The sequence below is a fragment of the Barbus barbus genome (genome assembly GCF_936440315.1).
Source record: "Barbus barbus genome assembly, chromosome: 1".
NCBI classification, from domain to species: Eukaryota; Metazoa; Chordata; class Actinopteri; order Cypriniformes; family Cyprinidae; genus Barbus; species Barbus barbus.
In genome coordinates this window covers 23,936,151-23,949,096 of record NC_136729.1, presented here as the reverse complement: position 1 = coordinate 23,949,096, position 12,946 = coordinate 23,936,151, and the positions used below count along the sequence as shown (strand labels likewise).

The window sequence follows — 12,946 nt, the reverse complement described above, 5'->3', positions numbered from 1 at the left end:
CACGTTTTACGAGGGAAAAGCAAAGTTAGGTGAGACGCCAGCGAGCAGAGCCGCATTGATGAGATTAACGCCTACTTTTGGTTGTTGGTTTTAGCTGTCAGTGGTTTCATACAAGCGCTCAGCTGCAGCAGTCGCTTTCAGGTGCTGTGACTGCATTCTGCCTTGTTGTTGCAGGCCATTATACATGTGAAGCTCTGACCTTGCCTCCATCTCATCATCACAGTTCAACTCTGTGAAGTGTGTGCCATAAAAATAACCCTGTGTGTGTGTGCTTAAGGGCTGCTGTGTCCCTTTTCTGAAATCCCTTTGTGAATTTCGGTGAAACTACATTCATTAAAAAACTCAATTCAGTGTGTTTGTGAGTGGGTGAGTCAGACACGACCTCCTCTCTATTACCTCGTCACTGGTGATCACTGCAGGGCGCTTGTAGGTTACAACTGAATGTGAGCAAAGATGACCTGAGTCTACCCACGCTTCATATTCTCTTACTAACAGCATATAATGAGAGGTGGGGAAAGCTGTTTTCAATTTCAAAGTATATATTTTCTAATCTTCCACCTGATTTATTTAGGAATTTCTGCAAATTGACTTTTCCATGCGTAATCGGATATTTTCAACATTTGTGGGGGTGAATATAAAGCTTTGAAGGTATTTGGCATGTCTCAATGATTAGCACAGATACCTATTAATTCAGCAGACGCAGCTTTTAGACATATTTTTATGCATAATTTGTCATTATGCATCTACATCTGACAGTTCTGACAAAGCCTGGTAATTATACAGGAACTTAAAGGGCACATAACATGCAGTTTCGCTCAATCTCATGTTAATCTTGAGTACCTATAGAGTAGTATTGCATCTTTCATATCTCCAAAGTGTATTTATTTTTATCATCACTGTTCATCAAGCTTGTGTCTCTGCAGCTGATTCGGAGATGTATGCGTCTGCATGGTGACTGAGAAACTAAATTTATAGAGGTAGAATATTTGCTTCTTTTGATCAACTACTTTTTTTCATCAATTATAACCCAATTTTGGATTGATAAATGGATTAACTCATAATTATCTTCTAGGGAAAACTAGGTAATTTTCTAGTTTGATTAGTCAAAATCCAAATAATATTTCTAGAGATGTTTACACACACATGCACACAAATACTAATGAACATTTCAAAAGTGTTTTGCTTTTAAGAATGTGCGCATAAATACATGTCTAGAAAATGTAATCTGTCATATAAATATTACAGTTTCTGAGTTTATAAAACATATGAAATTCACTAACGCTGTACTTTGGGTAGTCTCGGTTTTTAACACTGTTTAAGCTCCTGTTCCTCTCTCTCATTTCTTCCCATGCTGTCACCGTTCATTCATTCAGTTAGTCTGCTCTCATTTCCTTCTTTAGTAGAACTTTCCACCAACTATGCGTGTCCACACTTGTACTCAAAAACCCCATTTTAAAGTGCCAAAAACACAACGGGACATTTCTCATCCGTTAGCTAGCTAGCTTTCTCACTCGCCTGCAGGACATAACTGCGTTTGAACCCCGCGCTTGGACCAGCCAGTGACATTTTTTGCCTTTTCCTTTCTATGATTTCTTTTTCACTCGAGGAGCTGTTGTTTGTGAGGAGTGTAAATTTAGTTTTAGTCATACAACAGCCGCGATTCCAATGGAGGAGAGACGATGTGCTAATATAGTAAGTGCAATAATTTACCACGTTTAATTTTAGACATGGCTTCTGTTTGAAAGAGTAAGTTTAAGTATAAATACAAAAACGGATGAATATGGCTGTTCTGTCTAGGTTCAGAGCCCTCTGAACGACCATCTTGTTTTGGAAGGAAGAAGAAATGGAAGAGATGCTTTGGAAGTGTAAGTATGGCCCTCATTCATAACTGTTAAAAGAGAGCACAGCTATTTTAACATTATCCCCCCGGTTTCACAGACAAGGCTTAAGGCTAGTCCCAGACTAAAATGCATGTTCATGCTGTCTTAACTGAAAACACCTTGTAATGACATATCTTAAAATGTGTCAATGCCATTGTCTTGTCTCAGGATGCACACCAGTAAAGTTAAGGCATTTTTATAAAAGCTATTTAAATATCTTAATTTAACTAAGGCCTAGTCCTGTTTTAAGCTAAGCCCTGTCTGTGAAACCCTCTCTCTATGTTCAAACATGGAAGTTATCCAAGAACGGAACAATTTCCTTGTTCACATCAGGCATGTACATACATTTAAATCACTTTATGCACAAAAAAACGTACACTTATGCCACCTTCACACCAAAACTCCAGAGCAGCTGTATGTCATGTGGGTTAACTGAGACCTGTTCTGATCACTTTATTGTCTGGCACACTACACAATTAAATATAAACCCTAAAGTCAGATGCCCTTATAAAGACTGTAACTTTAATGTTTGCTCTTCACAGAAAAGTGGTCAACGACAAGTCTGACATCACCCAGATGATACTTCAAAGACCAGCTCTTTTTACAGTAAACCAGGTATGTAAAAGTGCATTCATCCCATGGTGTAATTGTGCCATAATTACAAGATTCTTACTTGGAAAAAGCTTTCATATTCTTGTAGAACTCATAATTACTGTCTGTAAACTGGACATTTTCTGAGAGCTCCTACTTGTACCACATTACCACTGTACCTGACTGCACCAGATTAATTTAGGCGTTGATAGTGATAATTCCCGGTCCAAGAACATGAACAGCTCCAAGTAGAACGTCACAATGTTGTCCTCTCAGAATTATAGTAATTATGACATGTGTGAACACAGCATATGACCTTGACCCAGGTCAAGTAGTAAAGAATAATTTTTAGTATATACTAAACTTAAGTTAATTATATTAAGCACAAAAACCTGGGGAGTATTTGACAACAGCATTATCTAACTGACTTGATAATGTCTTTGTCAATCTGTTTCTTCCTCTGTTAGTATGCAGCTGACAAGACAGACTCCAGTAAGAATCCTCGGTGTTGATCAAGAAAGTCCACTGCTCAACCCATCTAGTGGGAATCATCTTGGAAGAAAGTTTGCTAATGAATGAACTGACCAGTCTCAGGCCTTCTATGTCCATTGTTTTCAGACTGATTTTTGGCCTGCACCTGGACTTCCCTAAGTGTATGAAAAGCACTTTATATTTCATTCAGCAGGTAATGCTCAACTTCGGAAAAGGTGAGCTGGCACCTAAAATTCAGTACTGCCAATATTGTGAATGCAGAGCGGGGAAAAAAAAAAAATGTAGTTTTGATGTTGTTTGTTGTGATTGTGAGATAGACTGTTTATGTGCTTAACAATAAGTTAATTTGTTAAACTAGTTTTTTCATGTTTTATGGGGAAACATGTATAAATATATATGAAAAATTCATGTTTTGTTGTTTTCAAATTAACATTTGGAATTGAATTAAAATAAAACAGAAAATTGCATGAATGTCCCTTTAATTCTTTGCTTTTTTCTTAATTTTAAAGTTTAACAAATTGGAAAAATAAACCAACTGATATAGGTTTAACTTGGAAATTAGTACATTGAACTTAAATATACACTGAAAAAAAAAAAGTTGAGCCAACTTAAAATTTTAAGGCAACCAGCATCAGCAGATTTATGAGTTTACTGTTGTTTTAAGTTTATACAACAAAAAGTTGAGAATCTCCTACAAAAATAAGTTGAGAGAACTCAAAAATCTGCTGAAGCTGGTTGCCTTAAAATTAAAAGTTGCCTCAACTTTCTTTTTTTTTTTTTTACAGTATACTAGGTGTAATAATGACAAATTAACTGACATTACAAAACATATTAAGTTAAATAAACTGAACTTTTTAATTGATATCAGAAAACATTTTAAATTAAATCAACTTAATTTTTTAAGTTCACATTAAATTTTTTTTTAGGGCAACCAGTTTCCTCAAATTTTTTTAAGTAAATTCAACTTATCCGGGTTTACAGTGTAGTTTAATCATTTGCTTGACTCTGTTAAAAGCCTTTCCTTTCACACTGTGGTGTACTACGGTGTCTTATTAATAAACACAAACATGCATTAGTGCACTATTTTTAGAGTTTCACTGACAGGGTTAGGAAGAGTTCTGCTAACAACAGCAGTTTGCAATATCCTCTTTTTTTCTCTGAAACCAATATAACACCGATTACAACACCTGGCTTTAAACAGCTACAAACCCCAGGACCATACAACACAATGCTGTTAAACAACAGCAGCAACAGATGATGACAGAATCAGACAGCAATGAGATTAGAGTCACTGTAACTAAGCCGCAGATGATTTAAGATTCACCAGACTCGCCTAACACGGCTCACATGTCCCAGTCTCCCACACGCACCGTTAGCACAAATCACAGTCTAAAGGACACAGCACTGCACTCTACAACTCCTACACCTCAAGATCAAGCTCTCAAGAGAGAAGAGTCAGAGAAATGTACAACCTGATGGAGGAGTCAAAATGATCCAAACGTCTTCTCCATTCCTCACCAGATAACTTTTAGAAAAAGCAAGAGAGAGAGGGGGAAGAGAATGAGAGAGAGAAAGAGGAGAATGGAGACAGAAAGAAGGTTGACTGGGTATGGGGAAAGAGAGAGCACACAGTTTGTCCTAAGAGGGTGGGAGGGTCAAAAAGAGAGCTGGTGAGAGAGAGAGAGAGAGCTGGTGAGAGAGAGAGAGAGAGAGCTGGTGAGAGAGAGAGAGAGAGAGAGAGCTGGTGAGAGAGAGAGAGAGAGAGAGAGAGAGAGAGAGAGAGAGAGAGAGAAAGAGAGAGGGATCAGAGACTCTACTGATGAAGCATGCTTCCTCTGACACAAACACCTATCATATATGCAGATCAGAGTCAACCAACAACTTGAAAACATACGCTCAGTTTGAACCTATGTTGGCATGTACATAGATATGTATGTACACACAGCAAACATGTACACAAATACTCCTAGAAATAATTAAGCTTATGATGAAATAAGCTCTGCAATCTGGCTGGTAAGACAATTTAACTCGTATCTCTGACTTAATTATATAATTTGCTCACCCTCATGTTCCAAACCTGCATGAAGCTTTTGGAGAGGGTCCAAACAACATTGGACCCCTTTGCCTTTTATTGCATGGGCCAAAAAAATCCTTAAATTTTCATTCCATTTTTAGGATATCTACTTTTGTGTTGCACAGAAGAAAGGAAAGAAAGTCCTATACAGATTTAGAGCAACATGGGGAGTAAAAGGCAGGATATTTATTTTGTGGATTGTTCCTTTAAGGTGCTGTGAATCCATCTGAAACAATTTGTTTCAGAGTCCCAAAGCAATATGCAATTATATTGTAATTCAATTGAGCTTTTTTCAATAATTCAGTTAACTTTTAATAATGAGCGTTTAAGTAAGATTAAATGTGTAATTTCTGCATCAAATGTATTTGCAAGAATGATGTCTGTTTTTTCTCAAACACTCCCTCTGTTGGCCACTGGTTGGACAAACTGTAGTCCAGACCCAAACTCACACTCACTGTGTCGGGCTGGACAGAGAGATTACACCAGAAACAAATGTTCTGAAAGTGTTTCACGGCAACAGTTTTTATACTTTTGTGGAAATCAATCAATATCTCTGCATATTGAGAGCAAGAAAAAAGAGACACCGGTCATATCAAACTGTCTTTTTTTAAACAGCTAACATCCTCTCAACTCCCCCACCAGCCCATGAGCAAGGTTACTATTTTACGCACAAACACACACCCGATTTCCTATGGGGAGGACATCAACCACAAACATCCTAAAGCCAGCTGTATATGTGTCAAAGTGAGTGAGTGTGTGTGTGCATGTGTGTGTACATGGGTATGCGTGTTTGTGCCGGGGGAAAGAGTGTGTGAATGTCTCTTAACTCTGATGTGACAGAGAGACGGTAACAGTCCCTTTGATCAGAATGTGATGCCACTGCCGCAAGCAGTGTGTGTGTGTGTGTGTGTGTGTGTATGTATGGGTGCGTCTGAACGCTGCTCGTGTGTTTGGACCACAACAGATTTTGTCCTATGATGACTGATAGACCTAGCTCAGACTGAGCCGTTCACGGCATCTACCACACACACAGAAACACGCAAGCATACACACAACCATGCTCTCAGTTTCATAGTTTCTGTTTCACAAAATGCACAAGAAAAACGGAAATTTGTCAAAAAAGAAAGAAGGTTAAAACCCACACATTATGCTGCAGTGTTGTGGTTTGAATTTTTCAGTTTTCTTAATTACTGGCTAACCTATGTTGTTGTTTTTTTTTTTCTTGACTTTTCTCTTTTAGCTTTAGGGTCATGAATATGCCTGCAAAGTGTCAACAATTCAATGCATTGTGGAATGTGCATACACATTTTCTATTATGATTTATATCTAATTATGCACATTTCATTGTTCCTCAGACCTGCTTTTTTCTGTTTTTTTTTATGTATTATATCAGTTTCTAACCTAAAGTTTTTACATTTATGCATTGGGAGACTTTTAAGTGACAAGTTCTGCCATGAAACTAGATGGCGCAGGCTGATGGGTCCTTAACGCTATATGATATTCACAGCGTTAAATTGCTTGGCACAAGCTGATTGGTTCATGTTTCAAACATAGCCAACGTGCTTGCAGCTTTACATTTAAATGGCAGGTTAGCATTCACTGGAGCATTTCGCAGCATGCTTTCAGAGTTCCTCTGAAACCCTCCATCTCCCCAGCTCCACCTGTATAGATACAGTACTGAACCTGTACTTCAGGTTATTTTATATGCTGTTTGTGCAGCAGCAGTATGTCTTAAATACTCATAGCACCGTATCATTGTATGTATTGGCAGTAGCAATAACCAACAGCAGGAGCAATTCAGCAGCATTTCAATAATGTAGAATCAGAAACCAGAACCATTCATGTCACCTGCATTAGGTTTACTACTTTCTGCCATTCCAAAATGTTTTCAGGTGGGTGTGTTTACTGTGTTTGGAGCGCAAACTGATTGGTTAGTTGAGCTGAGCGGTTTTGACTGATTCATATGGTGAGACACTTCAAAACAAAAGTCTTTTAGCTAGCAAATGAGCAAAATAAATAGTTATCTGTTAAATATAAATGGATCTGTAGCAGGTGCCAAAGTAATATGCTGAAAACAGTCATGTCATGTATTCTGAAAAATGTTAAATAGACTGCGGCGATTAATATTTTGTCGCACATTTTGTTTAGTTAAAAATCGTGGGAGAATTGTGATCTCTATTTGAGACAAAAAAAATTGTGATTCTCAATTTATCCAGAATCATGCAGCTCTATTTAAAATGTAAAAAAAAAAAAAAAAAGTTTTGTAATGTTTGAGTACTCATGTAGTATTAATGTTAAAGGTTTTTATTATTATTATTATTATTATTGCAATTAGGATCAATTTGACCGCCACCAGAGAGAACTGTACCCAAAATCTGAACATAATACAAGCGAATTTGTAGCAGAAACTAAAAAAGCGTTTCTACTGAAACACGTGAACATTTGCACATGCATTCATACACTCTGTACACTTCCTTCCCCCACACCTGAACCCACACGAACACTTACTCGATATGCATGTGCACACACAAAAAGAGTCTGTTCTATGCAGATGCTTCACCAAACAGCCGTTAGATGAACAATCATGCGTGCTTCTGCATCTGCCATATATGGTAAAGGTGCTGCTTAGAGCCTGTGTGGCAGCTAATGTTTCACTGCTCAACACACAAATTAGACACTGTGGTTTGATAGTCTTGATAGTTCGAGACAGAAGGGATTTAGATCAGCATTTCATAAACCAGACAAGGAGATTATATTTAGAACTCCATCTCTGAGGGCAGGAGTGGGAGGAATGAGAGGGAGTGTGAGTCACCTCGCAAACAAGGAACACAAGCAAAACCTGTCTGTATATTTATTTTCCGTATGTGAACTGAACTTGCTGTTTCAGACATCGGATAACCGTCTCCCACAGCAACTGTCGCTGCTTCTGTCTGGGTGTCACAGCACATCATTACCTGATAATCATTTGAGCTACCACCTAAGGCCAGCTGTCAGTCATATCCGCTGAGAGCTCAATCTTCATAGGCCATCTAATCAGCCATTCTCCTCCTGCACACACCCATGTGTGAGCACACAGATTGTTTGCAGGCATTGAGAAAGTGAGGCACCTGCTGGTCAGAAGCTAATATTACAGGTGTAACAGTGTGTCATGCATTGCCTAACAAATTCTTAAATCACACAAATTCATACTTAAAGTGCATCATTCTTGTAATCTCAGTGACACCTGGAGAAATGCTGCTGCCAGTTAAATAGGGTTTGTCATAATTAAGGAAATTAGCTCCAGGTGCCAAATTAACACCAACAACCTGGCGGTATCTGTAAGCGTCGTCTAATTTTGATCAGAGTTCTTTGTCAGATATCTCATTTGAGTTTTTTATACTGTGCTTCAGAATACAATTCATTTATGACATATGCTTAAAAAAGTGCCCTTCTACTCCTGTTAGGATAACTTCAAATAAGACAAAGCCGTGACCTTGAAAATTAGGAAATTGCAGGTGGTTCTCTCATTTTGATCTCAAAATAAAAAAACAGCCGTAGCTTAAACTGTAAATAAAATTTCTCAGTTTTAATATTTTTACTGTATTTTTTATTAAATAAATGTAGTCTTGATAAGCATGAGAAAACAACAAGCAAACAAATTTTAAAAATTCTTACAACCCCAAAACATTTGAATGGTATTGTATACCATTTCCATTCTGCAACATGTATACCTATCCACCAGATGGCAGCATATCATAAGATAATGTGTAGTACACCAGGATAATGTCCTGAGAATACTACTGAATCGCATTAACAGTGAAAATTCGAAAAAAATAAAATAAAACAGTATGACTGTCTGAAAAAAGTGAACACAATACAAGTTCCACATACAAACACAAACACAGAAGTCAGTGCATCTGAATGTCTATGTATTAAAACACCATACTTCAACCTTCTGCAAACAGACCATTATTCAGCTCCTTGGTCACAGGCCAGTCTATGAAAGAGAGACTCATAACCTCAAGACAGAAAACCAGACATACAAAGACTCCAGAGTAGAATCTCCATGGGCAGGTCAGAGAGGCTAACATGCTGTTAACAAGCAACATCTTTTTATTACTCTTGTAACATCAGCAATCACAATGGCAGTGCTTTTAGCAAACAAAATTCATCCAGGTCTGATTATAACGAAGATCGCTTGCTTCAGAGAAATAAGTAGATATTGATTCTGTCTGGTTACATCAATAAACACAATCCATCTTACAAATATCACTTAACAGGCCAGGTCGTTTACTCCATAACAAGCATCCCTGCTTCATTTTTGATGTAGTAATGAGGTTTTAAACAAAAAACCCCTCTTTTTAATCAATCTTTTTTTTGACAACAAATTTCACACAGTTGTTTTACACTCAGCAGAAATAATAGTCACAGTCTCACAGTTTCAAAAGGGCTACCACAAAAGAGATCCAAGAGTGAGAAAATAAGATATGAGACGTGTAAAAAGTGACACCCCGCACACTTTACTTGAAGAGCCTGAGCCCTGGAGAATCAGATTATTTTTGGTGTTTGTGCTCCCTCACTCCTTTTTCCCTGTGTCCCTTTATCTTTGCCTGATTACCCTTGAATGAGACAGAGGGGTGGAAAAACATGTAGAGACTGAGACAGGGACAGATAGATACAGAGAGATTGTGACAGGTGAATAGTGGCTGGTGACCTTATTGAGAGTATGTGTGTGTGTGTTAATAGGGAAAAGGATCAGAGACTGTTTCAGTGGCAGATGGCTGCTATTCCCAGTGGAAGAGCAGTGATGTCAAAAATACCAGTAGTTTGGTACCAAGCCGATATGTTTCCATGTGTTGGAGAGCACTGTGATGTATACTCTCGAGGTTTGTCTTTATAAGTTATAAAAAAAAATTGATACTGCACAATATCCAATCTGTGCATATGCAGCCTAATAAACCTGCCTATTATATCATTATTCAATAGCAAAACAACTCACTGCTTAGAATTTATTTCTTTGTTTTTCAAGTTTACTTCATTAACTACAAAACTTAAGTTTCGGGGTCAGTAAGATTTTTTTAAAATGTTTTTGAAAGAACAGGGTTTCATATACTGTATTTGAACACAAATACATTCTAAGATGCTGATTTGGTGCTCAATAAATATCTGTGCTGCTTAATATATTGGTAGAAACCATGATACTTTTTAAAGACTCTTTTGATGAATTAAGAACATAGGAACATTTATTTAAAACATAATTTTTAAATAACATTTTTAATGTCTTTAGTGTTACTTTTCATCAGTTTAATGCATCCTTGCTGAACAAAAGTATTTTCTTTAAAAAAAAATCTTACTAACCCCACATTTTTGAACATTGTGTGACATAATAGTGTGTGGAACTGTTATTGGTGTTGACTACTGAAATTTTGATACTGTGAAAGCCCTGTGGGAGGGTGAAAAATGGAATAAAAATGAGTAAGGAGAGGCACTCTACTCCTGATGCAAGTAAAACACACACACACACACACACACACACACACACACACATAAAATGGTACAAGATCCCCCTTTTACCCAGAGACTGTGTCAACAGAAGAGATGCTTTCAAACAAGACACGGATACTTACCTATGACAGATGATTTAGCCATTAGGAGAACCAGTGAGAGGGAGAGAAAAAGAAAGGATATTCATTAGCTTGAAATCAAACTGTCCAAACACTAGTGATTTCTTTTAATGATTAGACCAGCTGTAATTCAAACTTTTCCAAACATCACGTTTGATTCTATGGCACTCATATATATACTCTACTGTAGACTGACACATATCAGTAAATAGGTAGTGTTTATTCTTACACATAACCTGTCAGACGGGCAGAATGTCGTGATTAATGACAAAGACACACCTCTTCTGCTTAAACCAACACAGGTGTGCTCAAACACACAACACAAAAAAACATCATCGTATGACTGTATGCATATGGCTTTAAACTCATCTACACCCTTTAGATCGAAATAAGATGTACTGCATGTCACGGATGTTATATGCATGGGACATCTGAATATTCTGCAGTAAACTAAAAATATAGCTCACAAAAGCATGTCTTTGCATGGAAGCACATCAAAAATTTCAAAAGGTATTCCTAAATTTATGCAATATAAAAAATAAAAAAAACCACCAAATTAGATTTAGATTAGAAAAATGCAAATTTCTGTCACACAAAGCCATCATATGACTTGGAATATAATGCATAAGTTAAATGGGCCACTTTTATTATATAGAATAGCTACCTGACATGATAGGCCTTTTTTGTTAAACCATTCTGTTAAGCTGCTGCTTGAATGATTTTAAATCATACAAAGAACAATATCCTCTTTAGTGCAAGATATTCAATCACTTCAGGTCGAAAAATAGCAGTAGCAAAAAATGAGATAAGAGAATTGAATGACGGTGAACAGAAAAGTTTGAACTTACATACACACCCAACACACACATGCTGCTATAAAACACAAACGGTGAACAATAATTTAGTTCCTCGGCTCATAGATCAGGACTTTCTCTGTGTGTGGTGTTCTTCTCTTGAGTGTGTTTAATTGATGCTTTTGTTCATCAGTATAACACTAAGCAATATAAAACCATAAAGAACTTCATGCTTAATCTAAGTCAGGCAGTGTGGGGTTTGGTTTAGTTAATCCATTATCCAAGAGCTCTTGTACTTTAGAACACAGAATCACTATCAGTCATGCTCCAGCAGCAGGCCGAGATGGTTGTTACATAGGCAATTGACATTGACATGCAACTATTTTATTTTATTTTTTGGCAGGTACCAAATTTTTTATAAGCCATGTAATGCATTAACAAATAAAAAATTGATAAATAAAAAAGAAAGAAATAAAAACAGCCACTTTGATGGAGAGCAGACCTATTGAGCAGGATCTATACACAGATCTCCATCTTAACAGCAGCACATGGCCCATGTAAGAAGCAGAAGTAGGGTCCTGGTATAGGCGATATCCTAGAGCGGCAGTGTTCTCTGGGGCGCCCACACATGTATTTCTCTCACTCAGCTGCAGCATTTTCACAGCGCTGCGCCCACTATCCGTTCCACCCCTCTCAGTGAAAATGAATAGTGACCTAGCAGGTAACTTTTTCTGAGCGGCTCCCAGCACTATACTTGTACGCCTCCTCTTGCTTCGGCTGCTGTATGGTGCCGTCTGCACCATAGAAATAAGAGAAGTGAACTGCCTATGAAAAAAAACTGTTTCTCTACTTGCTAGAAATCAATACAGCTAGCCAAACCATAAAAAATGTGCATAAAATAAAAAGGGCCATAAAATGTTCCCACTCCAATGTTCCCATTTCTAATTCAGTTGTGATTTACTGTTATATATATTTAAACTTGATCATTTACTTCTTGCAAATATAGGCCCGGTTTCACAGACAGGGTTTAGACTAAACCAGGATTAGGCCATAGTTCAATTAGGACATTTAAGTAGGCCTTTTTTAAACATGCTTAGAAAAAAAACATTACTGGGGTGCATCTTGAGACAAAAAGGCAGTCAGTGCAAGTTTATTTCAGTTGAAACAGCTCAGACTTACATTTTAGTCTAGGACTAGGCTTAAGCCTTGTCTGTGAAACCAGGGGTAAGTATATTGGTGATTTTTTATTAAATTTACACTATACCATTAAAACGTTAGACATGTTACAAAAGATTTTTATGTAAAATAAATGCTGTTCTTTTTTAAATTTTCTTTCTGAATTCCACAAAAACTATATAATATTTCACAATATTCACAATTGACTACTACTAATTTAAGGGAAATTGTGGCCTAATGGTTAGAGTCGGGCTCGTAATCCAAAGGTTGTGAGTTCGAGTCTCAGGTCCGGCAGGGATTGTAAGTGGGGGGAGTGAATGTACCACCCTCAATACC

At 37.3% G+C, this 12,946-nt stretch overlaps 1 protein-coding gene across 8 annotated transcripts in view; it reads right to left on the bottom strand.

Annotated features, from left to right (window-relative positions):
- Window positions 1–12,946, bottom strand: part of LOC306846292 (diacylglycerol kinase zeta-like) — a 131,699-nt gene that overhangs the window by 55,679 nt on the left and 63,074 nt on the right. Inside the window, exon 1 of one of the 8 annotated variants that reach the window (XM_079379556.1) lies at window positions 4,436–4,574. The exons of 6 other annotated variants lie outside the window; for them this stretch is intronic. The gene's annotated coding sequence lies outside the window, so the exon portion shown is untranslated. Of the gene's footprint in view, window positions 1–4,435; window positions 4,575–12,946 lie in introns of those variants that run through there. One more of the 8 variants, XM_079379555.1, reaches the window with a different exon arrangement.